At 45.8% G+C, this 25136-nt stretch overlaps 1 long non-coding RNA gene across 1 annotated transcript in view; it reads right to left on the bottom strand.

The window, feature by feature from the left end:
• Window positions 1-23460, bottom strand: part of LOC122205502 — a 50920-nt gene extending 27460 nt beyond the window's left edge. The window contains exons 1-2 of the long non-coding RNA XR_006196098.1: window positions 23315-23460; window positions 7505-7654 (exon numbers count right to left, since the gene is read on the bottom strand). This is a non-coding gene — a long non-coding RNA (uncharacterized LOC122205502). The remainder of the gene's footprint in view (window positions 1-7504; window positions 7655-23314) is intronic.
• Between the last annotated feature and the right edge of the window lie 1676 nt (window positions 23461-25136).

The raw sequence follows: 25136 nt of genomic DNA, 5'->3' as shown, positions 1-25136 counted from the left end.
GTGGAGAGAGAATTATATGGACAAGAGACTCAAGTGTCCTGGCTCCTCCTCCAAAAGAAATCCCCAGGATCGGGGCAGGGAAGGACTAGGTGGTAGAAAGGTCCCATATATATTACAGGTTGAGGGCTGAAACAAAGTGCACTTAGGCCTGTTTTACCTTTTGTTACTTTGGGGGGCAACAGCTTTATAGGGCACCTCTCCACCAGCATGGACAGCCTCAAGGAATTCTGGTGTGCTATAATTAGGCAAAGAGAGAGAGAGAGAGAGCCCAGTTCCCTGGGTGTATCCCATAGGGGATTCAAAAGTTCCTATGCCCTTGCAGGGAACACAGCTGAGGATACCAGGGTGTAAGCTCACCACCAGTGCCCATAGTGAGGGCCAAAGGCACCCTAAGCAAGGGAGCTACAGGATGAACTATAGAATCTGGAGACTAGATGCAAGACTAGATGCAAGAATCTGGAGACAAGATACTGGGCCAAGATGCAAGGGATGTAGTGCCAGCTAGAGCCATTGAAATGGAGACCTGGTTAACAGGAGAAAGTGGCAGAACTTCCTGGGAACAGCCATGCAGCATTTCCAGGACACTGTCCTCTGTATTGGAGTGCCTTGTCCTTCTTGTTCTTGAAGTCACTGTCCTTAGCTCTTTTCTTTTTGGGATTTAAATGACATATGACATTGTGTACACTTAAGGTATACACATATTGACTCAATACATTTATATCGCAACATGATGGCCACTGTAGTGTTAGCTAATGCCTCTATGGTGAATCACATAATTATCGTTATTTTTTAGTCCTTAGCTGTTAAAGTGCCCTGTTGGATGTAACTCGTGGTCTGAACTCTCCACACTGAAATGTGTTCACCACATACCAGTGAGGACTTGGATGCCTTCCTTGCCACTAGACAACACTGTGGGAAAGAAGGGAGAGAAGCAGCCTTTTCTTGAGCGGTGATGAGAAACCATTGCCCCCAGGGAAACTTACTTCATCTTTGCTTATAACAAAATGTTCCTGGGGCACCTGGGTGGCTCAGTTTGTTAAGCATCCAACTCTTGATTTTGGTTCAGGTCATGATCTCACGGTCTCGAGACTGAGCCTGCGTCAGGCTCCATGCGGAGCATGGAGTCTGCTGAAGATTCTCTCTCTCCTTCTCCCTCTGTTCCTCCCCTACTTGCATGCACTCTCATTCTCTCTCTCTTTCAGGAAGGAAGGAAGGAAGGAAGGAAGGAAGGAAGGAAGGAAGGAAGGAAGGAAGGGGAGGGAGGGAGGGAGGGAAGGAAGGAAGGAGGGAAGGAAGGAGGGAAGGAAGGAAGGAGGGAAGGAACGAAGGAGGGAAGGAAGGAGGGAGGGAAGGAAGGAGGGAGGGAGGGAGGGAAGGAAGGAAGGAAGGAAGGAGGGAGGGAAGGAAGGAGGGAGGGAGGGAGGGAGGGAAGGAAGGAAGAAGAAAGGGAGGGAAGAAGGAAAGAAAAACAAAAAAACCCCACAAAATGTTCTTGCTTAATGTTAATGGAATTTCCATCTTTGGTCTAGCCTTGTGTTCTAGATAAAGTTTCACAAATAGGGTTTCTCTTATATGTCAGCTCCATTCAATTGGTGGAGAGAATTTGAGGCACTGTGTTGAAAAGGATTCTGAGGTTTGGTCTGGCTTAATAGGAAAATATTCATGATCAGCTAGTGATGTTTGCCCCAGACTTGACAGTGGTGTGGTGGCACTGGGGCCAGTTACCTGCAGTCCATGCTCTAAAGCCCACATAACATATAAATGACGTAGCTTTTACATGCTGTTCCTGCAGTTATGGAAGCCCAGGCTTACTGTCATCCTGCCTTCTGCTGACCAGGTTAAACATCCTTGGATTTTCCCTGCTCCCTTCAGTGATACGGTTTCTAGACTCCTTGTTACCACTGGACGGTTTATTTTTGCCCTCCTGTAAAATGGGACACGCAGAAACAAACATATTCAAGCCTCAATCCAGAGGCTCTTCACACACTCATTGAGCATCTATGAGTACCAGTCACGTTCCAGATTCTCTCATCGGCGCAGTGTGAACAAAGACCACTGCCTGACCGGTTTCTGTGTGCTGTGACTGGGGAGGGTTGCAGGAGATTGCTACCTGTCCTACATTGGTCACGAGCAGTCTGTGCAAACATCTGGAGTCACCATCTGCTGAACCCCCTGGGGTCTCTGCATGCCTCCTACTGCGGAGCCCCATCATCCTGACGCTGGACCTCTATCCTGGGGTTAAGACTCAGGAAAGGGCATCCCTTTCGTCTCTGTTAATTCTATCAGACTCGGTTTGACTCAACTCTCCTGTCTGTTGGGGTTTCTCTGACTCAACATTGGCAACTCACCACGTGTGTTCTCAGCCAGTCCTCATGGAAATAAAGGGGCTTGACGTGGCTCCGGTTTCTACCAAGATGGAAAAGCAAAGCCAGCCCTACCGCCAGACTGGGCCTCACTGCAGCACGTATGCTTCGTCATCCCTGGCCAATCGTCTCACACACTGGGTTCCTCCATCAGTGTCCAGCAAAGTTGGGAACCCACAAGCATGTGATACATTCCACATTCATCAAAGAGCTATTGCTCATCGGTTGTGTGCCAGGCATATGTGTGAGTGTATGACGATCCTAGCCTTGTGGAGCTTACATTCCGGTGGGGGTGGGGGTGGGAGGAGACAGCCAAGAAACTTAGTAAAGTATATAGCGTGTTGGGAGGTGACAAGGATGTGGAGAAAGAAAATGTAGTTGGAAATTGGCATACCAATGAATGGACTGCAGTGTTCAATATGGCGGTCAGGTGGGCATTATTGAGAAGGTGACATTGGACATTGGAGCAAAGACGTGAAAAGATGTGAGGGGGTGAATCCTGCAGATACATGAAGTGAGAGGCAGAGGAAACAGCAAGGTCAGTGTGGCTGAAGCGAAGCAAGTCACAGAGGAGGCTGATAGATAAGGTCCGGAAGGCAATGGGGGCAGATCATGCAGGGTGCGTGGTCCATGTGAGGATCTGGTTTCTTCCTGGGGTGAGACGGGCAGCCATTGTGGGAGTGATGTGATCTGCCATATGTGTTTAAGAGGCAAGGGTGGAAGAGGAGACTAAGTCAGGGAAACAGGAAATGGAGCCCAGAGACAGGCATGAGCTGTCCAAGGTCACACAGAAAGTAGAGGACAGAAGCAGGGAGAGGACAGTTCTCCTTACTGCTGCTGTCCAAGACCCTTCACCCTGCCCCTAGCTACACCAGGCACCCCCCTACTAGCAGTCCAGCGGGTCAGAGGAACCTCAAACCGGCCCCTAAACCCCAAGCGAAGCTTTCATGAAGAAATGGAGAGAGCAGCTCTGTGATTACAGCCTTAATTTTGCTCTGATTCAACACAGCTCTCCCCTCCGGCATGATTAGTCAGGTACCATTACCATTTTGTAATGAGATTAATGAGAGAATTCATTCAGAAGTCATTATCTTACCTAATAATGACCTTACTGATTACTGTATCTCCTTCAACTAGGTTACTGATTTTGATGAAAATATAATAAATATAGCTTGCAGCACCTGGAAATTTGTTCTCTGCCTGGAATAGTTCTGAGGTGAAGACTTATTTTTAAGAATTTCTTGAAAGTGATTAAATATTTTGGTTCTCCTGAGGCGGTATTTCTGTGTTTTCACAGATGACATTTTTGAAATGTATGAAATATTTGATGATAAAATATTTAATAAGCCTGGCGTTCATATTTTTCAGACATCTGTTTCTACTTTGAGACTGTCTGAATGTGATTTTACATGAAATTTCTATTTGCATGTTGTGTTGGTTTAAGAAAAGGGCTGTGTTATGCATGACATATGCGTCTCATAAAATAATGAATGCCCGCGCCTCGCAGTCCAGAAGATATTGTACAAGAAGCATTGTGGTCTGCCTATTAAAATTCATCTAAGAAAATTATTAAATAAAAACAGAACCATTTCCAGAGGGGTAATAAGGCAGCTCAACTCTTATTAATTGAGAACCTACTAAGTACAAAGGTACAATAGAGAAGAAGGGATTAATATGACATGAGTTTTGTCCTCAAGATTCAGATTGAGTAAAGGTTTCTTAAGCTCCTACACAGCGCCTGCTGTTTTTAGACTTGTCATTTCATTTATGGGCTAGAGTGGTAAAAGGACATAGGTTTCTGGACTCAAATATAGGGGGTTCGAAGGCTGCTTTATTTTTTGGTCACCATCAAGTCACTTAACTTCTCAGTACCTCAGTTTCAACATCTGTAAAATGGGGATAGTAACTAACTCCTTGGTTTATCGTAAGGATGAATAACAGAACGAGAAAACAGATTCTAAGAGGTTAAAAGCCTTTCTCAAAAATCACAAGTCTAACTAGTAGTGAAGCTGGGAGTCCCAGCCCCTCGGACTTCAAGCTTCAAGGCCATTCTCTTGTGACATCCTCTCTCTCATCCCTAAAGTTCAACCTTGTGAAAACAAAACAAAGTTCAGTGTGGGGACTTGGCATAAGCTCTTAGGCAATTTTCATAAATCTAAATAGTTATTGTACGATACCCACTTCACTCCCTGTTCGTCTTAATCCACGTGTCACCTGTACAGATGGATGAATAATTTGGAAGCTTGATTGATGTGGGTTTTGCCTTATGACTTTCCTCGAAGTTAATGGGAGCCATGCGGTCCCAGATCCATGAATCACCCCAGCTGGAAATGCTCCATTAGAAGGAAAGGAAACAAAAGATCAGTCGAATGCTGGGAAAGCAGCCACACTCTGTGCTAAAATCTTAGGGTAATAAAACTTGGCATTTGGAAGTATGGTGGGGGTGCAGTGAGCACTGGAGTTGGAGTCAGATCTGGTCCCAATTGTGCTACCATTCTTGATGTGGAATCCTGAGTGCGACTCACTTCTCCTCATTGAGCCTCGGGTTCCCTCGGCTTCCTCATGGGATTGAGGAATTATAACATCACCGATTGTGATCGAGGGCCTCCTATATGTCAGGTCCGTTCTGAGTGCCTCACACACATGATCTCATTTGATCTTCTCAACGACTCATGAAGCATCGTTAGCCACATTGTGCAAATGATGAAATGGAAGCACAGAGAGGTTAAGTAACTTGCCCAAGGCCGACCAGCTAGAAAGTGGCCGAGGCAGGATTTGAATGTAGGTGGGCAGACTCTGGAGCCCTGGCCCATAGCCTCTACCCCTACTGTCTTGTGGGTATTAAGGTGCTTTGTGCACATGTGAGGCCTGCTGTTACCATTAGCTACCATCCACGGTATCCTGAATCAGGTTCTCAGTGAAAAAGGGACATCAAAGAAAATGAAAAGAAATTACTTTGTATGACAGTGGAAGACAACCTGAGGCACAAGTGTGGCACACACAAGCATCGACACATCGCTTCCTGGTTGTCCAGCTAGGGAAAGGGACATGGACAAGAAGGAGCAAAGTCCGGGGGAGAGCAGCCCTGCAGGAACGGTTTACGAAAGTAAGAGTCAAAGCTCTATACAGATACTGACCAGCCTCCGTTCTCGAGTTTGTCTGCCTACATCCGCATATGCAAAACCGAGTGGGAAAACTTCTGGAGGCAAAAGCCAGTAAATCTTGCTATTCCAAATGTGCTAGGCCAACCAACAGTGACATCACTCAGGGCTGGTGCAGACTCTCAAGGCCCCAGTCCCAAGGTCTACTCCGTCAGAATCTACATTTTCACGAGATACCCAGGTGAGTCCTTTGCATGCGACAGCTGGAGAGGACATCTTCTAAAGCCTCGTGCAGACAACTTGGGGGGACAGGGGGATCATGCTGCCGGTCCAGAGGTAGAAATTGTGACCCAGGAAGCAGGTTCTGCTTGAGAGATGACTCGTTTGTGTTTTCTCAAAGGCAAAGGACATAAAGTCATGGAAATTAAACCACAGATAGTGTGGAGACATGTAGTAGATACATACATATGGGGGGAGGCTGGGGGTAAGCCCTGGTGTTTTTATTGGGGAGATAAGTCTCAGTGCAGTAACCCGGTAGGGATCAGACTTGAGTGCGGGTCTCATCTGAACCCTGACGCTGCTGCCCTGTAAAACTTTGGAAAAAGCCAGATTAAGGAATGGACAGCTGGATGAGTGCTCAGGGCACAAATCCATGAGGGAAGCTAAAAGATCACTAGATAAATTGGTGAGCTAGAAGAGGGTTTTACTTCCACCAAGGTACACAGCGCCCTCCAGTGGAAAATAAAAATAAAGCGTTCCTCCCAAGCACCGTCGTCTGCAGGGAACAGGTCATGGTGGCCTGAAATTCTGCAAAGGTCTGTTCCATGGAGTTGGGGCTGTTTTACTGGAAACTAGTGGCTTATTTCATTATGCAAATATAAAACCCTTCAATCCACCTGCCAAAAAGTTGTACGGTTCAGCAAATTGCAAAAGAAAACTGAAGCGTGGAAGAACCACAGGATAGCAGGGAACACTTGGCAGACAGTTCTCAGAATGTGGATATCACTTCTGCCTAAGGAGGCAAATTAGTAACTGAATTTCCCTTTCTGTACGATTTCTATTAATATAAAGCCAGTCTCTCCTTGCCCTCGTGAAATAGATGCTAGACAACTATTTAAGGACATTAGTTGGAAGGGTTACCAACTCAACCACCAGCCTGAACTGCTCATGGCCCTTAATCCCTCTGTGCCGCTAGATGAGTCTCTTCCCCACCCTGTCCTTCCCTCCTCGTAGGTAGTAGGGGGCTCAAGGGAAAATGTAGATTCCAAAACCATAAGCAAAGAGCCTCACACCATCAAATCCAGCACAGAAACATCCTGCAGAAGAGGCGAGAACATCCCGGGGCAGCATCACTGGTCGCTGCTCCCCCATGAACTGTCCCAGTAAAGAAACTTGATTGAACACCAGACAAGGACAAAGAAGCAATAAACATGAGCCCAAACACCCAGGCCTTCAGACCAAATTGCCGTGCGTGCGTCTTTCAATAAATACTTTGTTAGCACTGCAGGGAATATGGAGATATTTTATTGTAATGTTTCCCTTGAAGAGCTTACAAGCTACTGGAGCTAGTGACTCAACTCCAGATTTTGGACCTGGACAGACTTGGTTCCAAAACTGTCTGCCACCTAATATCTAGGTGGGGCTAGCAAGTCATGGTACTTATCTCAGCGCTGGCTTCTGAGTCTCTAATGTGGCAAAACAGTTCCTCTCCTTAGGGATTGCTATGGTGAAAGCTTCATTCCTCTTACCTTGCATCAGACATGGGGATCAGACACCACGGGAGCAATGCTCTGACCTCTTGCCCCCATGCCTCCCCCTACACCCCCCTCCCCGCCCCCCCCCCCCCCCCCACACACACACAGAGGAAGACCGAGCTACTGGGGAGGAGCAACAGACTTTGGACCACAGTTCCCAGTGGGTGGAGCTCATTCACTAAAAGGCTATGAAACCGGGGGATGTTTTCCGGTTTTGTCCCCCTGCACCACACTAGTGCAAGGCAGAAATGCTGAGTAAGTGGGTGACTCTGAAGTCCAAACTTACCCCTGGTGGGCTGTCCCAGGTCCACGGCGGGAAAGTGGAGCGCAGTAAAACCTTTGACCACAGATAGGAGGCCATGCTGTCCAGTTTATCGATAAAAAGCTCACACTGGTCTCCATTCGCCAGTCTCCTGGATCTTCTTTCCATTGGGTCCTCATTTTGGAAGAGAAAGAGAGAAGTGTTTTTTATTGAACCCCTAAAAGCCCACTTAGGACATTGTGGGAAGAAAATGAGAGCTGTATAAAGTACCTGCTTCTAATAGGCATCAGTAAAAGATTACTGCAGTCATTGTGGTCCAGTTAGTAGCCCAGAGAGGAGGCTTTTTATTTACACCTGAGAAAGATTAAAATTACCAGTAGGGGATTCCATGAGGAGATCACGCATATCAATTGAGCCTGGAGAGATGAGAGCTGACAGGGCATTTAGACAGGAAGACTTACAGGAGTAAAGCTATGGACGCGGGAATATTCTCCAGTTCATTGTAACCTGGCTCCTATCTTGTTTCCTCATGCCTTGCCATGTGTCCATCTTTTTTTTTTTTTTGAGAGAGAGAGAGAGAGAGAGAATGAATGAAGGAGGGACAGAGAGAGGGGGGACAGAAGATCTGAAGCAGGCTCTGTGCTGACAGCCGAAAGCCCAATGTGGGGCTCGAACTCACAAATCGCAAGATCACGACCTGAGCCAAAGGCGAATGCCCAACCACCTGAGCCACTCGGGCACCCCCATGTGTCCATTTTTTAAAAAATTTTCATGTTTATTTTTGGGAGGGAGAGAGACAGAGTGACAGCAGGGGAGGGGGCAGAGAGACAGGTGCCACAGAATCCGAGCTGTCAGCACAGAGCCTCACGTGCTCGAACTCACAAGCCGTGAGATCATGACCTGAGCCAAAGTCAGAAGCTTAACTGACGGAGCCACCCGGGCGCCCCTCCCCCCCCCCATGTGTCCATCTTTGATGTCACCTGATTTCCTATTGGACTTCCTTATGGTCAAATTCACCTTCATCCACTCTGGCTGGTCTTTCTGTTCTCATAGCCATCATCCACAGCCAGCCATTCCCCCAATCTCCATCCTCCCCATTCCCCCCATAACGATAGAGGTTTCCCAGAAGCTACATGTCCCTGCCTCCCTTGCAGCCGGGTGTGACCATGCGAGTCGGTCCGGGTAATGGGATATGAGTGAAAGTGATGTGTGACTTCTTGGTCATGCCCTTGAAGCGAAGAGACCTGCCCTTTCTGCTCCTGTCCACGTTGGAGGGTTTGTCCCTGCTCTTCCTCCTGCTCCTCCTCCTGCTCCCCTCACAGCAAGCCAGCTTGAGGACAAAGGACGTGTCTTCCAGATATAGAAAAATCTAGAAGGAAACTGCACCACAGACAACTTTGTAAAGCAGAGGCTCCATACCAACCAGGACTTTCAGGTGAAAAAGCCATTAAGTATCATCTTATGTGAGCCACCGTTATTTGGTCTGGCCATACACTGCCAAAATTATCCTCTCCATTACTAGCTGCCTATCACTGGTAGATGAGGGAAGGCCTCCTGGAGGGGGGAAGGGCAGGGATGCATCTCCAGGTAGAGGGCACAGCATAGACACAGGCATGGAAGCTGAATTCACAGACCTGCAAATAGCTGGGTATGTCTGGGGTCAAGTTCAGGGTAGAAGAAGAGTGGACAGGGGTAAGGCAAAAGAGGCTGGCAGGGTCCAGAGCAAGCAGTCTTTTACGGAGAGATTTGGACTTTGTGCTGAAGTCATGGAAGGGTTTGGATAAGTGAGTTCACCTTATAAGTGAACTATAATAGTTCTTATTTTAAAAGTTTATTTATTTATTTTGAGAGAGAGAGAGAGAGAGAGAGAGGGAGAGAGGGACAGACAGACAGATTGGGGGGGGGGGGGTGAGGGAGCAGAGAGAGAGGGGGAGAGAGAATCCCAAGCAGGATCCACAATGTCAAAACAGAGCCCAATGTGGGGCTTGATCTCATGAACTGTGAGATCATGACCTGAGCTGAAATCAACAGTCGGATGCTTAACCAACTGGGCCACCCAGGCACTCCTGTAAGCAAAGTATAAAGACAATGCTTGTCCCAATATGCAGGGAGTTAGATGAGAGAGCCTCCATTAGGGGTATCCTTACCCCCAGGACAGAATTGCCCACCTACTGCTGGAGACACATCCCACAGTCTTCTCCAAGATCCACTCCTTAATGAGAGAGAACCTACAGACCAAAGAGGAAATCTGATTTCATCTGCTGGTTATAAAGAGGTTTCTCTAGAACTATGTCTGTCACCCTTCTAGACCTCAACATTGAAAAAACTGAATTTCTATACCCTTCGGAGATATATCCCTGGCCAATTGATGATTATTATTTCCATTTCTAGAACACTAGGTTGATCCATAAAAAGCCAATGGGAAATTTTCATATAAAGCCATTCATTGTTTCCTCATTGTTGGGCCTTCAACAAGATGGAGAAGTTTGTTCTTAAACCTTCAGCTGTCATTGGAGGCATCACCCAGAAACAACTTTTCTAAAGCTCGTCAAGCCAGCGTGGACCACAGTGTATTTAATTCCTCTCCCCCTCTCCAAGAGCTGGAATGGTAATTCCTTCACTTCCAGAATCCCCTCAAAGCCCACAGAAATTGAATACAACTTGGTCAAATTGGATCAAGCTGACCTAAACCTTAAACTCCTAGTTAGTGAAGTGGGTTTTTTCTTTTAATGTTTTTATTTATTTTTGAGAGAGAGAGAGAGAGACAGAGGACAAGCAGGGGAGGGGCAGAGAGAGAGGGAGACACAGAATCCGAAGCAGGCTCCAGGCTCTGAGCTGTCAGCACAGAGCCAGACACAGGGCTCGAACCCACGAACTGCGAGATCATGACCTGAGCTGAAGTCAGACGCTTAACCGACCGAGCCACCCAGGCACCCCTAGTTAGTGAAGTCTTATCCAACTGGGCATTAAAATTTTTCATCTGGGTTCATATATTTGCCTACAAATATTATAATTGGATGGAATCATGGTTTTTCTGGGAATTATTTCTATCCTCCACAGAGCCACTTCTTCACCCTCATAAAACACGCTTGACAAAAGGAAAGGAAAAAATTCCTTGTTATGGTGATTGGTGCCTTATTTCTGTGTTTTCCTAGAAAGCGAAATCAAGATAGATGCTTGATGTATTTATACAATTTTGAAACAGCAACCTTGTTTTGTCAGAGAAACAGACTCAGGAGTACTGCCCCCAGTGCGCTGGCATGCCAGAGATATGTATTGTCATTTTTAATCCTTTTAGGCTAATTTCCTCATCTGTCAGGGCGGAGAGTCAATAGATACTGTCTCGGGTTGAAAAATTGTTTAAAATTTTAAATGATGGCAGACCTTGCACAATGTATAGTTAAGATGACATTGTTCATTATGCCTCGTCTCCCCCCTACACCCTCAGCCCTCTTGCTCCAAAACACAGCAATAATAAATATGAAGAGAGAAAATTAAAAAGACAAAGGCCAGCTCAAACAAGAAGACAAGAAATGAGAAGTGGGAGAGGGGGCAGTATTGGTGAACCTCCAGGGCTCCAGGCTGGGAAGCAGGCACAGCGGGTGGGAATGTGGATCCCAGGATACGGCAGGAGTCACGGCCTCCAGCAGGAGGTAGGGCAGAGATCCAGGCTCACAGCTCCGCATGAGGGGTCTGAAGGGGTACCCACCCCTCTTAACAGGAAGCTGACAAAGCCTGTTGACAGCTCTCAGGGGTTACATGTTGCATGAAACTGTAAGCTTAGGGAGACAGAGGAAGACCAGGGCCTTCCAACAGGACCTCAGTCAAGCTGCTGACTCAAGTGAAATCTGCAATATGCCCAATGTCATGTCTGGGCTAGAGCCCCAGGCTGCTAATGTAAGAGTTCACTCTGAACTAAAGGCCCCCAGGGGTTGGGTAGAGATAGTCACATAACTGCCAGAGGGGGAAGAATGCAGGGAAAGAAAAGAGATCGCCTGCTTAAGATGAGCCTGTAAACCAAAATTCAAAAAACAGATGAACAAGTGGTATCAGTGAAAATGGCAAAGGAAGGACTTCCAAAAACTCTCTTGCGTTTCATAAAAACAAGAAAACTGAAAGAAATGTCAGAATCAAATTTTCAGAATTCTGGAAGTTAATCAAAGGTCTGTAGCAATCTCAGGAACATCTCTTTAAGAAAAAAGGCTAGGGGCACCTCGATGGCTCAGTCAGTTAAGTGTCCAACTCGATTTCAGCTCAGGACACGATCTCGTGGTTCATGGGACTGAGCCCCAGGTTGAGCTCTGCTCTGACAGCACAGAGCCTGCTTGGGATTCTCTCTCTCCCTCTCTCTCTCTGTCCCTCCCCAACTCTTGAAAGAAAGAAAGAAAGAAAAGAAAGAAAGAAAGAAAGAAAGAAAGAAAGAAAGAAAGAAAGAAAGAAAGAAAGAAAGACAGCTAAATTTTGGTAAGGAAAGTAATTTGTGGCATTTTAATTTGCCCTATTCCTGTCTCATGCTACCCAGCTCCATGGTAAGTAAACCTGAAAGTCAACAGCCTATGATCGCAGGAAAACCCAACACCCTGATGGCTACCAGAGGAGCCTAACAGAGTGGAAGCTCCTTCAAATTCCAGAAATGTGTCATTATTTCACTTGTTTTAATGTGGCCTGGAAAACCCCACTTAAAAGGCTGTCTTTATTTGCCCTGACTCATCGCTCACACAGCACTGATGATAGCCACCAACCTAGATTTCTCTCCTGGGCTGAGCCATCATCCCAGAGGGAGGGCAAAACACAGATGCTTTTCCCAGATGTACCATTTGCTACCCACGGACCTGTGCATCAAGAAGTGAAATTGAAGAGGAGAATGCAAAGAAAATGATGAACATAGGAAATGATAAAGTATGCTAGAAAATTTAATTATTGACTGCATAATAATCATCATGCCATTTCCTGTATTTCGACAGAAGTGAAACTAACACCCCAGACTTCATCAACCAATTGCAAGATGTTGGCATCCTTGTTCCTTATGGCAACAAGGAAGATTGGTTAATGAATGTGGAAAAAGTGTGCCAACATCCTCAACCTGTTCCACAGATGAGCAGACACACTGGGCAACTTTAGATCGTATTAGAGTAATTAGTTCATTAAATTTACACATTAATTTAAAGATAGCCGCTACAGGAATATAAATAGAATCTAAGCTTCCTCATTAACCGGGATAAAAAGGAAGAAGCTATACAGAAAACTTTACCAGATGCACAGAAGGCAGGACAAAAAAGGAAGAAACCAAGAAAAATAATAAAAAATTTTAAAGATGTAAATAAGTCCAAAAACTGGGGATCAGATAAGTATAAGCAGAGTTAATTGACATTAACATCAGAGATTATCAGATTTCATTAAAAGAAACTAACGATGATCCTGACCGATTAAAGTTTTTCCTACCTTTCATCCCTTAACTTGAGACAAATCTTCCGCAACCAATATTGCTTTTTTGCAGAAATGTTTATTTGAAGTCCAATTCTGTTTCTTTCTCCGTTGTTAAATGTTAGCATAATTAAATGTAATGGTTTCAGTTTTAAACTAGCATGAACACTATTAAGTTCTCATACAATTCTTTCTTTCTTCCTTTTCTCTCTTTCTCCCCCCTGTCTTCCCTCTGTCTTTCTTTCTGGGCATATTCACAGGCAGAGGCTGAAATGGTCAGATGTAACCATATGTTGCCTGCTCTTATGGGAAGCTATGATGTTTGCACAGAGCCAATCTCAAGTAAGACCCGGGTCTATCATTAAGAATTCCACTCATTCCAAAGGATTTGTGAGCCAAGTAGACGTTGCTGGTGATTCAGTAGGAGAAACAGAGACAGCACTCACTGCACGCATAGCACAAACAATTTAACAAATCCCCATTAGACACCCCCAGCCAGTTTCGTCTTTGGCACCATGGTAAACCAGGAAGGAGCGTTATTTCCCTGGATGCTTTCCCTCCCACTAAATTTTCTCAGCATCTGACACTAGTTCCCTGACTCCTTCGCTCCTTCTTTTTTTTTTTTTATTATTTAAAAAAAATTTTTTTTTACATTTATTTATTCTTGAGAGACAGAGAGAGACAGAGCACAAGTGGGGAGGGGCAGAGAGAGCAGGAGACAGAATCCGAAGCAGGCTCCAGGCTCTGACCTGTCAGCACAGAGTCCGACGCGGGGCTCAAACTCACAAACCGTGAGATCATGACCTGAGCCGAAGTCGGATGCCCAACCAACCGAGCCACCCAGGTGCCCCTCTCTTTCTTTTTTTTTTTTTTTTTTAATGTTTTTAGTTTTTGAGAGAGAGAATGCAAGCAGGGATGGGGCAGAGAGAGGGGGACAGAGGATCTGAAGTGGGCTCTGTGCTGACAGGCTGACAGCAGACAGCCCGATGTGGCTCTCAAACTCAGGAACTCGGAGATCGTGAGATCATGACCCGAGCAGTAGTCTGGCGCTCAACTGACTGAGCCACCCAGGCGCCCCCCAACTCCTGTATTCTTAAGCCTCTTTCCCTTTCTCATGCAGGGCAGTCGAGCTTTGTTGCAGCCCCTCCTATTACCCATACCCGTCATCCCACTCAGCCAAGTTACCAACGACTCTCCAGGGACCAGGATGCCTTCTCACTAGAAAGTAGCAAAGACTGGGGCACGTAGGTAGCTCAGTCAGTTGAGCATCTAACTTTTTTTTTAAGGTTATTTATTTATTTTGGGGGTGGGGGAAGGAGAGACATGAGCAGACAAGGGAAGAGAGAGAGGGAGAGAGAGAATCCCAAGCAGGCTCTGTGCTGAGCCCAATGAGGGGCTCAATCTCATGACCGTGAGATCATGGCCTGAGCCAAAATCAAAAGGAGCATGGACGCTTGATCTCAGGGTCGTGAGTTCAAGTCCCACGTTGGGCTCCATGCTGGGCGTGGAGCCTACTTCAATAAATAAATAAATAAGAAAGTAGCAAGGACGATGAGTAACAATTGACCTCTCTCCTTCTACATAAGAAATGGCTTAAGTGAACATAAAACTTAAAAGTTCATGTTTGGCGTTTTCAATGGAAACATATTGCTGAAAGAAAAATTCAAACAAGATGCTTACATGTTTTCTTTCAGACAAACAGAGAGGGAAAACAGTAACGTTAAAGGGAATTTGGGGGGGCACCCGGCTGGCTCAGTACGAAGAGCATGTGACTCATGATCTTGGGTTGTGAGTTTGAGCCCCACATTGGGTGTAGAGATTACTTAAAAATAAAATCTTTTAAAAAAGAAAGAATTTTGAATAAAAACACCCCCCAAAAACCCCACCCTAGTACAGCATTATTGTTCATTGTTATTATTATTAATTATATTATTATTATTATTTTGCAATTTCCCTTACATTTCCACAGGTTTTAAATCAATTCACCTACAGTCAGTTCCCTAAGATGAATTCATCTACAATGTGACCCTGGGTTAAATCCATTGAGTATCTTATTCTTTCTTACTATCTTTGCAGCATTTTATACTGATTAAATAAATCATCAGCATTTCATAAATGATATTTTTACCTTTCAGGACACTTATCCATGTCGTGCATGACCCCATAACTTTGGTGACGGAATTCTAGTGAAGGATCAAGACAGAGGAGATTTGACAATTGATCGTACTTACTGTCTTGGGTACCACTGATTTATTTTTTATTTTTTTCTTTTACATTTATTTATTTTTGAGAGACAGAGACAGAGCACAAGTCGGGGAGGGGCAGAGAGAGAAGGAGACACAGAATCCGAAGCAGGCTCCAGGCTCTGAGCTGTCAGCAGAGTCTGATGCGGGGCTCAAACTCACAAACCGTGAGATCATGACCTGAGCTGAAGTTGGACGCTTAATCGACTGAGCCACCCAGGTGCCCCCTTGGGTACCACTGAAAAGCGGGTTAGAAATATTAAATTTTAAAGAAAGGACTTTTAACAAACAGCCTAACAAGTCTTTAAATGATTCAAAAGTAGATTAAAGAGGAACGAATTATACATACAAGAATAGAAATAATCCCATAATCAAGGGAGGGTACAAATGTTTAAAATACTTCTTTAAAGTATGAAACTATCAGAAGGACCCTCAGACAACTGGATAACAAATACATACCATGTCAAAAAGTGAAAAAATGAAGAAGACAATGATAATTGAACCTAAAGGCAGAGGGGTGAATTTTCAGGGAACTGGCTATTAGAAATACTGATAATGAGGCAAAGTGGTTTTCAGGGATTTGGTCTGCTCCTGTTTTCAACCTAGTTGCAACCTGAATATTCATTTCACGTTCTATATCCTTCTCATTTCATATCGCAACTAAAGCATTTTCTCCTTTGTTGCCATTCTTTATAAAATTAATTGCTATTTCAATGACATGTGGTTTTTTCTGAGTATAAAAGGTAAGATGTGTTCATTATACAAGTCGAAAAATACACAAGAGCATAAAGGAGAAAACAAAAATCAAGTATGATCCCATCATCAGGAAATAACCATGTCTTGTTTTAATGAGCATCATCCTGGTCGTCGTGGTGTTGGGAGGGGCTATATGCATGCGATCGCCATTTTCAATGTCAGTTTTCTGTCATAAACTGTTCTGTAATTTTTTCAGCTACTTCCAATTTGTGGGGTTTTGTTTTTTTCACTTCTGCCTTTTGTTTCTATAGATAACACCATGTTGAACAGTTTCAGACATATAACTTTCTGCTTTGGTTGAATTATTTTTTAATTTTTTTAATGTTTATTTTTGAGAGAAAGGGACAGATAGAGCATGAGCGGGGGAGGGGCAGAGAGAGAGGGAGACACGGAATCTGAAGAGGCTCCAGGCTCTAAGCTGTCAGAACACAGTCCTACAAGGGGCTTGGAACTCATGAATCGTGAGATCATGACCTGAGCAGAAAAGTCAGATGCTCAACGGACTGAGCCACCCAGGCGCCCTTGCTTTCGTTGAATTTTTTTTCCCTTTGAGAAAAATTCCTAAGTGAGGGATTATGGGATCAAAGTTTCTTATTATGTAAAATTTCAACCCCCGGATTGCTCAAAAGAGAAGACTGAGGAGAAAGGACTGGTCTAAAGTTATTTACCTTGCCTCGGTGGCTCATCAGTTAAGTGTCCCACTTCAGCTCAGGTCATGATCTCACAGCTTGTGAATTCAAGCCTCGCATCAGGCTCTGTGCTGACAGTGAGGAGTCTGCTTAGGATTCTTGTTCTCTCCTCTCTCTGCCTCTCCCCTGTTCATGCTTTCTTTCTCTCAAAATAAATAAATAGGGGCACCTGGGTGGCTCAGTCGGTTGAGCGTCCAACTTTGGCTCAGGTCATGATCTTGGGGTTCACGGGTTCCCTGCATCAGGCTCTGTGCTGACAGAATGGAGCCTAGGGCCTGCTTCAGATTCTATGTCTCCCTTTCTCTCTGTCCTCCCCTACTAATGCTCTGACTCTCTCTCTCAAAAATAAATAAACATTAAAAAAAAATTTTTTTAAAGAAGAAATTGGGGTGCCTTGGGGGCTCGGTCAGTTGAGCGTCCAACTATGGCTCAGATCATGATCGAGCCCCACATCGGGCTCTGTGCTGACAGCTCGGAGACTGGAGCCTGCTTCAGATTCTGTGTCTCCCTCTCTCTCTCTGCCCCTCCCCTGCTCGCACTCTGTCTCTCTCTGTCTCTCAAAAATAAAAAAATAAACGTAAAAAAAAAGTTTTTAAAAAAAGAAAAAGAAATAAATAAAAACTTAAAAAATTTTTTAACCTTTGAGTAGCCCAGGACCCAAGTCTTCCAACTCCCATGGTTTTGTCCCACTCTGCCAGTTAGGATGGCAAGACATTCCAGATACGGAGCCTCCACTGTTGTTGGAGGCCATTCTGTTTGTTATTCTTCTCCCATTAAATTAAAGAGACTATAAAAGTTTTCTAATAACCAAATCCTTCAAAATGAACTGTTTGAAGGCTCTGAAGTCTCACCCTGGGGCAAGACATTTACTAGACTAAAATAAATCTCTGCAAAGCCTTTATAGGAGCCTTAAAACCCGATTCTGCAACTAAATGCTTGTTTTTATTATAAATTGAGTTTTTATTATCAGCACGAATGCAAACAGTGCTGCTGACATGGTAAACATAAAGCATCTGAGCAGTCATAAATATTCACACACCTTTGGCAGAAGCGATTGTTACCTGAAGCAACAGTTCTGGCCAAATTCCGATGGGCACTCTCGGGGAGAGGGAGAGGCAGTGCCCGTTCCCCCACGGGAAAGGACACAAGGGGACAAAGATCGCGGTGGCTCCCCATCCACCCCCCACTGACTGGGTGACTGCTCTGTGGGAAACATGAAAGGCCCGGACAGAGGGGTGCACGGGAGCGGGGCAGGATGAGAAGACACGCAGCCCGACACCACAGCTGGATCCACCCCACTTCTGTTTTGTTTGGGTTGAGATAAAATTCGCCATTTTAAAGTGTATTGTTCAATAACATTTAGTACATTCATCATGGTGTGCAACCATTACCACTGTGTACTTCCAAAATATTTTCACCACTCAGAGGGAAACCGTGTAGCCATGAAACAGTCACCCCCAATCGCCTCAACTCCCCTTTCCTCGCCCTTGGCATCCACTAGTCTGCTTCCTGTCTCTACAGACGTGCCTGTGCTCAACATTTCACACTCATGAAATCATACAATATGTGACCTTTTGTGTCTGGCTTCATTCACTTAGCATCATGTCTTCAAGGTTCATCCATGTCATAGCAGGTGCCAGTACATCACTCCCTCCGTGGCTGAGTAATAGTCCATCGTGTGGCTCTACCACATTTTATTTATCCATTCACCAGTTGATAGACATCTGGGCTGTTTCCACCTTGTGTCTATTGTGCACAGTGCCGCTGGAAGCAAACACATGTACGCATTTTTGTTTTACTATCATTTTCCAACTCTGTTGGATAGATTCCTTGGAGGGGACTTGCTGAGTCATGTGGAGTTCTGTGTTCAACTTGCTGAGGAACTGCTCAACTATTTTTCACAGAGGCTGCACCATCTTACATTTCCTGTGCAAATCTTACTGATTCTGTGCAAGGGCTCTGATTTCTCTACATGACCACCAACACTTGTCGTGTTCCATCATCATTATTGTTCTCGTTCGGTCAAGTGTAAAGTCGTCTGTCCTTGTGGTTTTGCATTTCCTTAATAACTAATGATGTTGAGCATTTTTCACGTACTTGTTGGCCATCTGTAGATCTTCTCTGGAGAAATGTCTCTTCATGTCCTTTGCCCATTTTTTAATTGGGTCTCTTTGTGGTTAGACTTTTTAGAGTTCCTGATATATTCTAGATAAAATGTCCTCATCAGATATATGATTTGTAAATATTTTCTCCCAATCCACTTGTTTTTTCACCTTCTTGAGAGTGTCCTCTGATGCACAAAAGCTTTTAATTTTGACAAAGGTCCAACTTACCTATTTTCTCCTTTTGTTGTTTCTGCTTTTGACGTCATAGTTAAGATTCATTACCAAATCCAAGGTCATGGAGATTTACATCTATGTTTTTCTTGTATGAGTTATAGTTTTAGCTTTTACATTTAGGTCTTTGGCCCATTTTAAGTTAATTTTTGTATATGGTATGAAAATGGATCTAACTTGATTCTTGTACATTTTGCAAATAATTGTCCCAGCATCTTTTTTTGAAAAGACTCCTCTTTCCCTCTTTGCATGGTCTTGGCATCCTTGTCAAAATCAACTGACCACAGTTGTATTCATTTATTTCTGGACTCTCACTTCTATTCCATTGGTTTATATATACATCCTTTTGCTGGCAACACACTGTTTAGATTTATGAAGCTTTGAATAAGTTTTGAAACTGGGAAATGAGAGTTCTATGATTTTGTTCTTTGGCAAAATTGTTTCGGCTATTCAGGATCCCTTGGAATTTTGTATGAATTTGAGGATCAGCTTTTCCATTTTTGCAAAAAGGGCCATTGGGAATTTGATAGGGATTGCACTGAATCAATAAATCATTTTAAGAAATACTGACACAGGGGCGCCTGAGTGGCTCAGACAGTTAATCGTCCGACTCTTGATTTCAGCTCAGGTAATGATCTCACAGTTCATGGGTTTGAGTCCCATGTAGGGCTCTGTACTAGCAGCACGGAGCCTGCTTGGACACCTCTCTCTCCCTCTCTCTGCTCCTCCCTGACTTGCGCATGCAAGAGTGCTCTCTCTCTCTCTCAAAATAAACTAAAAAAATACTTAAAAAAAAGAAATATTGACACCTTAACACTATTAAATCTTCCAATCCATGAACAAGGGGTGTCTTTCCATTTTTTTCATTTTATTTTTCCCCAATGTAATAGCTTCTTTTATTTTTTTAATTTTATTTTTTATTTTTTAAAATTTACATCCCAATTAGCATATAGTGCAACAATGATTTCAGGAGTAGATTGCTTAGTGCCCCTTACCCATTTAGCCCATCCCGCCTCCCACAACCCCTCCAGAAACCCTCAGTTTGTTCTCCATATTTATGAGTCTCTTCTGTTTTGTCCCCCTCCCTGTTTTTATATTATTTTTGTTTCCCTTCCCTTATGTTCATCTGTTTTGTCTCTTAAAGTCCTCATATGAGTAAGGTCATATGATTTTTGTCCTTCTCTGACTAATTTCACTTAGCATAATACCCTCCAGTTCCATCCACATAGTTGCAAATGGCAAGATTTCATTCTTTCTGATTGCCGAGTAATACTCCATTGTATAGATATACCACATATTCTTTGTCCATCCAACCATCAGGGGACATTTGGGCTCTTTCCATACTTTGGCTATAGTTGATAGTGCTTCTATAAACATGGGGGTGCAGGTGTCCCTTCAAAACAGCACACCGGTATCCCTTGGATAAATACCTAGTAGTGCAATTGCTGGGTCGTAGGGCAGTTTTATTTTTAGTTTTTTGAGGAACCTCCATACTGTTTTCCAGAGTGGCTGCACCAGCTTGCATTCCCAGGGGTGTCTTTCCATTTATTCCTATCTTTTAAATTTTCTTTCAGCAATGTTTTATAGTTTCCAATGTACAAGTTTTGCACCCCTTTGGTTAAATTCACTTCTAAATATTTTATTCCTTTTGATGATATTTTAAGTGGAATTTTTTTCTTAATTTTCTTTTTGGGTTATTCACTGCTGGCATATAGAAATACAACTGATTTTGGCATGTTAATCTTCTATCCAGTAATGCTGTCGAATGCATTTCTTCGCACTAGTAATTTTTTGTTGATTTTTAAAAATTTCTCTCTAAGATCATGTCATCTGTGAACAGAAATACTTGTCCTTCTTCCTTTCCTATCTGGATGCCTCTTAATTCATTTAAGAAATTGCCCCGATGGCCCCAGCCAGACCTGTTGAATATTAAGTAGCAAGCGTGGGTATTCTCATCCTGCTCCTGATGGGAGGGGAAAAGCTTTCTGTCCTTCCCCATTATGTGTGAGGTCAGTTGTGGGTTCTTCACAACTGCCCTTTGTCATGTTGAGGAAGTTCCCTTCTTTCCCAGGCTATTGCGTGTTTTTATCACGAACACCCTAGTTCTTGTTCATTCGTTCCACAACACCTCCTACCTGCTGAGATAGCCTGTGTTTTGTGCTGGGAAGTGACAGCCTGGCACCTCTTCTTTCCCAGCTCACACTGACGTGGGGGAGATGGGCTTGTAGACACAATTATAATACAAAATGGAAGGTACCTGAACAACAGAAGAATGGAAAGGTATCTACCCCTGTCTGAGTGAGAGCAGGGGTGTCTTGGTTTGGGTCCCTTGAAGGCAGAGCCTAAAGCTAGGACTTGGGAGCAGGGAACTTATTTGGGTGATCATCCCAGGACACAGGAGCGAAGGCATCAGACAAGGAACGAGGGAAAGCCATTGAGGGTGTGGAATTGGCGTGGGTACATGTGGGGGTAACCAGGGCTCAATTCAAGGGGACTCTCCAAGAAACTTCAGAAAATGGCTCAGAATTGTCCTTCCAAAGGATGGGAGAGTGAGGCCAAAAAGTCAGAGGGCCCCAGCAGGCCCTCGAAGTGGAAGCCTGGCCGTGGTGTAATGTCCTTGGGGAATACCCACCCGGGGTCACAGCTGCAGGGGGCGATGGTGGGGGAGAGGGTGGGGGCGAGGTGGCAGGAAGACTAATGGCTTCTCCTGTAGGGAGTCGGGAAAGCTTCTGTTTCCAGAAGGAAAGCTATGATGGCATCCAGAAAACGGACAGAAATTAGCGGGATGGAGCAGGCAGGGGAGATCACGCAGGGCTTCGGACATTTTGTTCTGAGAGCAGTGGGGGAGCCACGGATGAGGGATTTTTATCCTGGAAGTGATCGGCTTGAAGCTTTAGACAGATGTCTCTGGTCAAGGCACAGAGAAAGGACAGCAGGGAGGCAAAAGTGAAGCAGAGGTTGCAGTTCGGAGGCTGCTGTAGAGGTCCAAGCCAGAGCTAACGGGTCCTTACGATGACGGAGGCAGAAGAAATCAAGCCAGATTTGATCGCTGTTCAGAGGAGCGGCTCCACAGGAGAGGCTGATGGACTACACGTAGGGAGCGAGGGACAGGAAGTCACGCATATCACCCACTGTTTTTGGCTTTGGCAGTAGGGTTTCCAGGGGCGTCATCAGTTGAGTACAGGGAATCCAGAGAAGAAAAACATGACGAGGTCAGTTCTGGACAAGCTGAAGTGGAGGAAGCCGGGGAGCATCCAAGAGGAGGGAGGTCCCCACAGGACAGCTCCAGCCTTATTTTGCCACCCCTTAGAGCCAGGCTGGTGGGCTTTCCTCCTTGTAAATGGCTTGACCTCAGCAAGGATGCAAGAAATATTTGTGGATTGAATAAACGAGCTACCGACAGCTGGCCTTGTTTGCTTTGCTTGTGCTCTTTCTTTCTTTCTTTCTTTCTTTCTTTCTTTCTTTCATTTACCTGTTACCTTGCCCATTCCTTCAAAAGCCACCACCTTCGTGGACAGTCTGCAGACGGCGGGGCAGGAACCAGGAAGAGCCCTGGGGGGTGGGTGCGTGTGACGCCCATGCAGCTGCTTCATCAGGAGACAATCGTCAGGATCCAGAACTGATTTATTCACTCCCTTGGCCTAGCCGCAACAATGATGGAAGGCCTCCAGAGCCAGGCCCACGCTGCAAGGAAACCTCTGTGGAAAAGGCCAGACACGCTCACTTGATCGGGGAGCACAGAGCCCTCTGGCCGGGAGACTTTCCTGTCTGCCCGCCCAAGCGTAAGACTCAGTGATGGCGGTCACAAAGCCAACAGGCCCTGCCAAGGCGGCTGGAACAGACCATGCAACTGCTTGTGATGTGGGTCAGCGTGTCAGTCGCAGAAGCAGGGAGGGAGCCAAGAAGGAAGAACAAGGCATCCCCGCTCTCAGGGCTCAGGAGCAAGTCATGATGGGGGAGGAGGGGGGGGGGGTGCAGGAATGGCAGCTCAGATGCCCCGCTAGCTTCTCAGGCCTCCTGGGCGGGTTGGCTCACTTTCCCCATGGCGCCCAGTGCACTTTGGACTTAAGTCCCACATCCCGGGCTTTGCTCCTGCAGAACTAGCACCGAGATGCTTCCCCTGTGGGTTCTCTCTGCCCACCCACAACCGACTCCACACACACAGTCTGAGTCGAACAGATGCTCATCCTTAGCTGTAGCTTGCTTTGTTTCAGGGCCACTTCCTCCGGGAAGCCCTCCCTGCCTCTCCCCACCTACCCTCCTGTGGGCACCTGTAATCATTGATCTGAGGCAGCCAACAGTGTTTAGAGACTGAAAAGCCAGATTCTGGGTTTACACTTTGGTTCCACCACTTAATAGCAGCGAGAGGCAGAGCAAATTACTTACCCTCTCTGTGCTCGGTTTTCCCGTCTATTAACCGGGGTTCACAGCAGTTTCTGCCCCACGGAGCTGCTGGGGGAGTAAGCAGCCAATGCCTGTGAGGTGTCAGCACAGCGCCTGGCAAACGGAAGGCTTAGGCCACATTTCCTGGACTTTTCTCTGATGCGTGTGCGTCCTTGTGCGCACGCGCGGGTGTCCGCGCGCGCATGCGTGTGTGGGCATGCGCGCGTGCGTGCGTGGGCGTGCGCGCGTGTGCATGCGCGTGTGTGGGCGTGCGCGCGTGCGTGTGTGGGCGTGCGCGCGCGCGCAAATTTCTGTTTCCGAGAAGAGCAGGTTCCTTGGGGAGACGCACATGCTCTGCTTCCCATGCAGCTTATAAATAAAATAATCCTTTGTGTTGCCTTTTATGAAGGTCAAATGCCAACAATCAGATAAGACGCCCAGAGGGGCTCATTACCCACCTGGCCTGAGAGAGAGCTGGGCTTGCAGACCGCTCGGCCCCCCTACCATGTGCCCCATATACCCAAGCCAGGGAAACTCGGGACCCGCTTACCAGCTCATCTCTGAGGGTGTTCTTATCCCTCTGTGCCACTTTAGTCAAATTAATCAGCATGTGGGCTTAAGCTCCCAAAGGGCAGGGACTGGAAGAAAGCTGGCCCTTGTTAGGAACTTACCACGTGCCGGGGGCCATCCTAAGCATCTTATGTACATGCTCTCTAATGCTCACAGGGGTCTCCTGAAATGGTATTATTCCCTCCACTTGAGAGATGAGCAATCTGAGGCTCTGGAGGTTAAACAACCAGCCTAAGATCATGGCGCCAGGGTGGGCGGGATGGGGTCCCCAAACCAAAGCTGTGAAAACCACCGGGGCAGTGCTGGGCACGCAGTAGGTGTGTGCGGCGGCCTCCAGCAATTCTCTTCGACCCGCCTATTGCCCCATCCTAATAGTTGTGCAGCTCTTAAAAGCAAGTTATTTGAAAAACTCTTTAGAAGGTGCTCCTTTGGAAGCCATCTTGGGCCTGTAGGGGAATTCCTATAGGATACCAACTGCCCGGAGGGAGGACTCACTGCAGAGATCTTACATGTGGACCCAATGGGACAAAGCCACTGCCGTACTGTGGACCCCAGCCAGGTAGTCTGCGGAGAGAGATCAGATTTTCCCCACCAGGGACAGAGGAAAGGCAAAAAGTATTGACATGAGGCTATAGGGTCTGTCCCCTCATTTCCAATCCCCTTTTGGCTTCCTCTTTCTTAGAAGCTGTATATGTCCCTTAGCCCTTCACCCTGCAAGTGAGAGTGTATAAACCCCACACATGACAATCTCTGTTATAGGGAAACTCGTGGGGCTGAGTGCTGGAGACCTTGGGCTCATTGAGAGCCTGAAAGGCTTGGATTTGAATCTACCTGCCAGCCCTGTGAGCTTTAACAAGTTATCCCACTGGTCTGGGCCTTAGTTTCTTCATCTGTAAAATGGGGATAATGGATCCCACTTTACAAGGTTCTGTGAGGGATAAAATGAGATACTGTCCACAGAGTGGACTGTGCTGCACCACTCAACCTCCTCCTTCTGGTTGGGGACACTCCTGTCCCCGGGCACAGGGAGAATTGGTGGAGGATGGTTCTCAACATAGACTCTCTGGGAACATGTCCCTCCCTAGGGACAGCCCATAGCCAGTGATGGGTCTCTGCACGGGGATGAAGGCCCAGCATCCTTGCCTTGACTCAACTGGAACAAGAGTCATCTCAGCTTCAGACCATCCAGGGGTTTGGGCTGAGGCCACTGCTGCAACTGCATGGCAGCTCAGCTTTTCTCTCTGCTTTGTGCTAT

This window comes from Panthera leo, chromosome D4 (assembly GCF_018350215.1).
Source record: "Panthera leo isolate Ple1 chromosome D4, P.leo_Ple1_pat1.1, whole genome shotgun sequence".
NCBI classification, from domain to species: domain Eukaryota; kingdom Metazoa; phylum Chordata; class Mammalia; order Carnivora; family Felidae; genus Panthera; species Panthera leo.
This window is presented reverse-complemented; position numbering and strand designations above follow the sequence as displayed.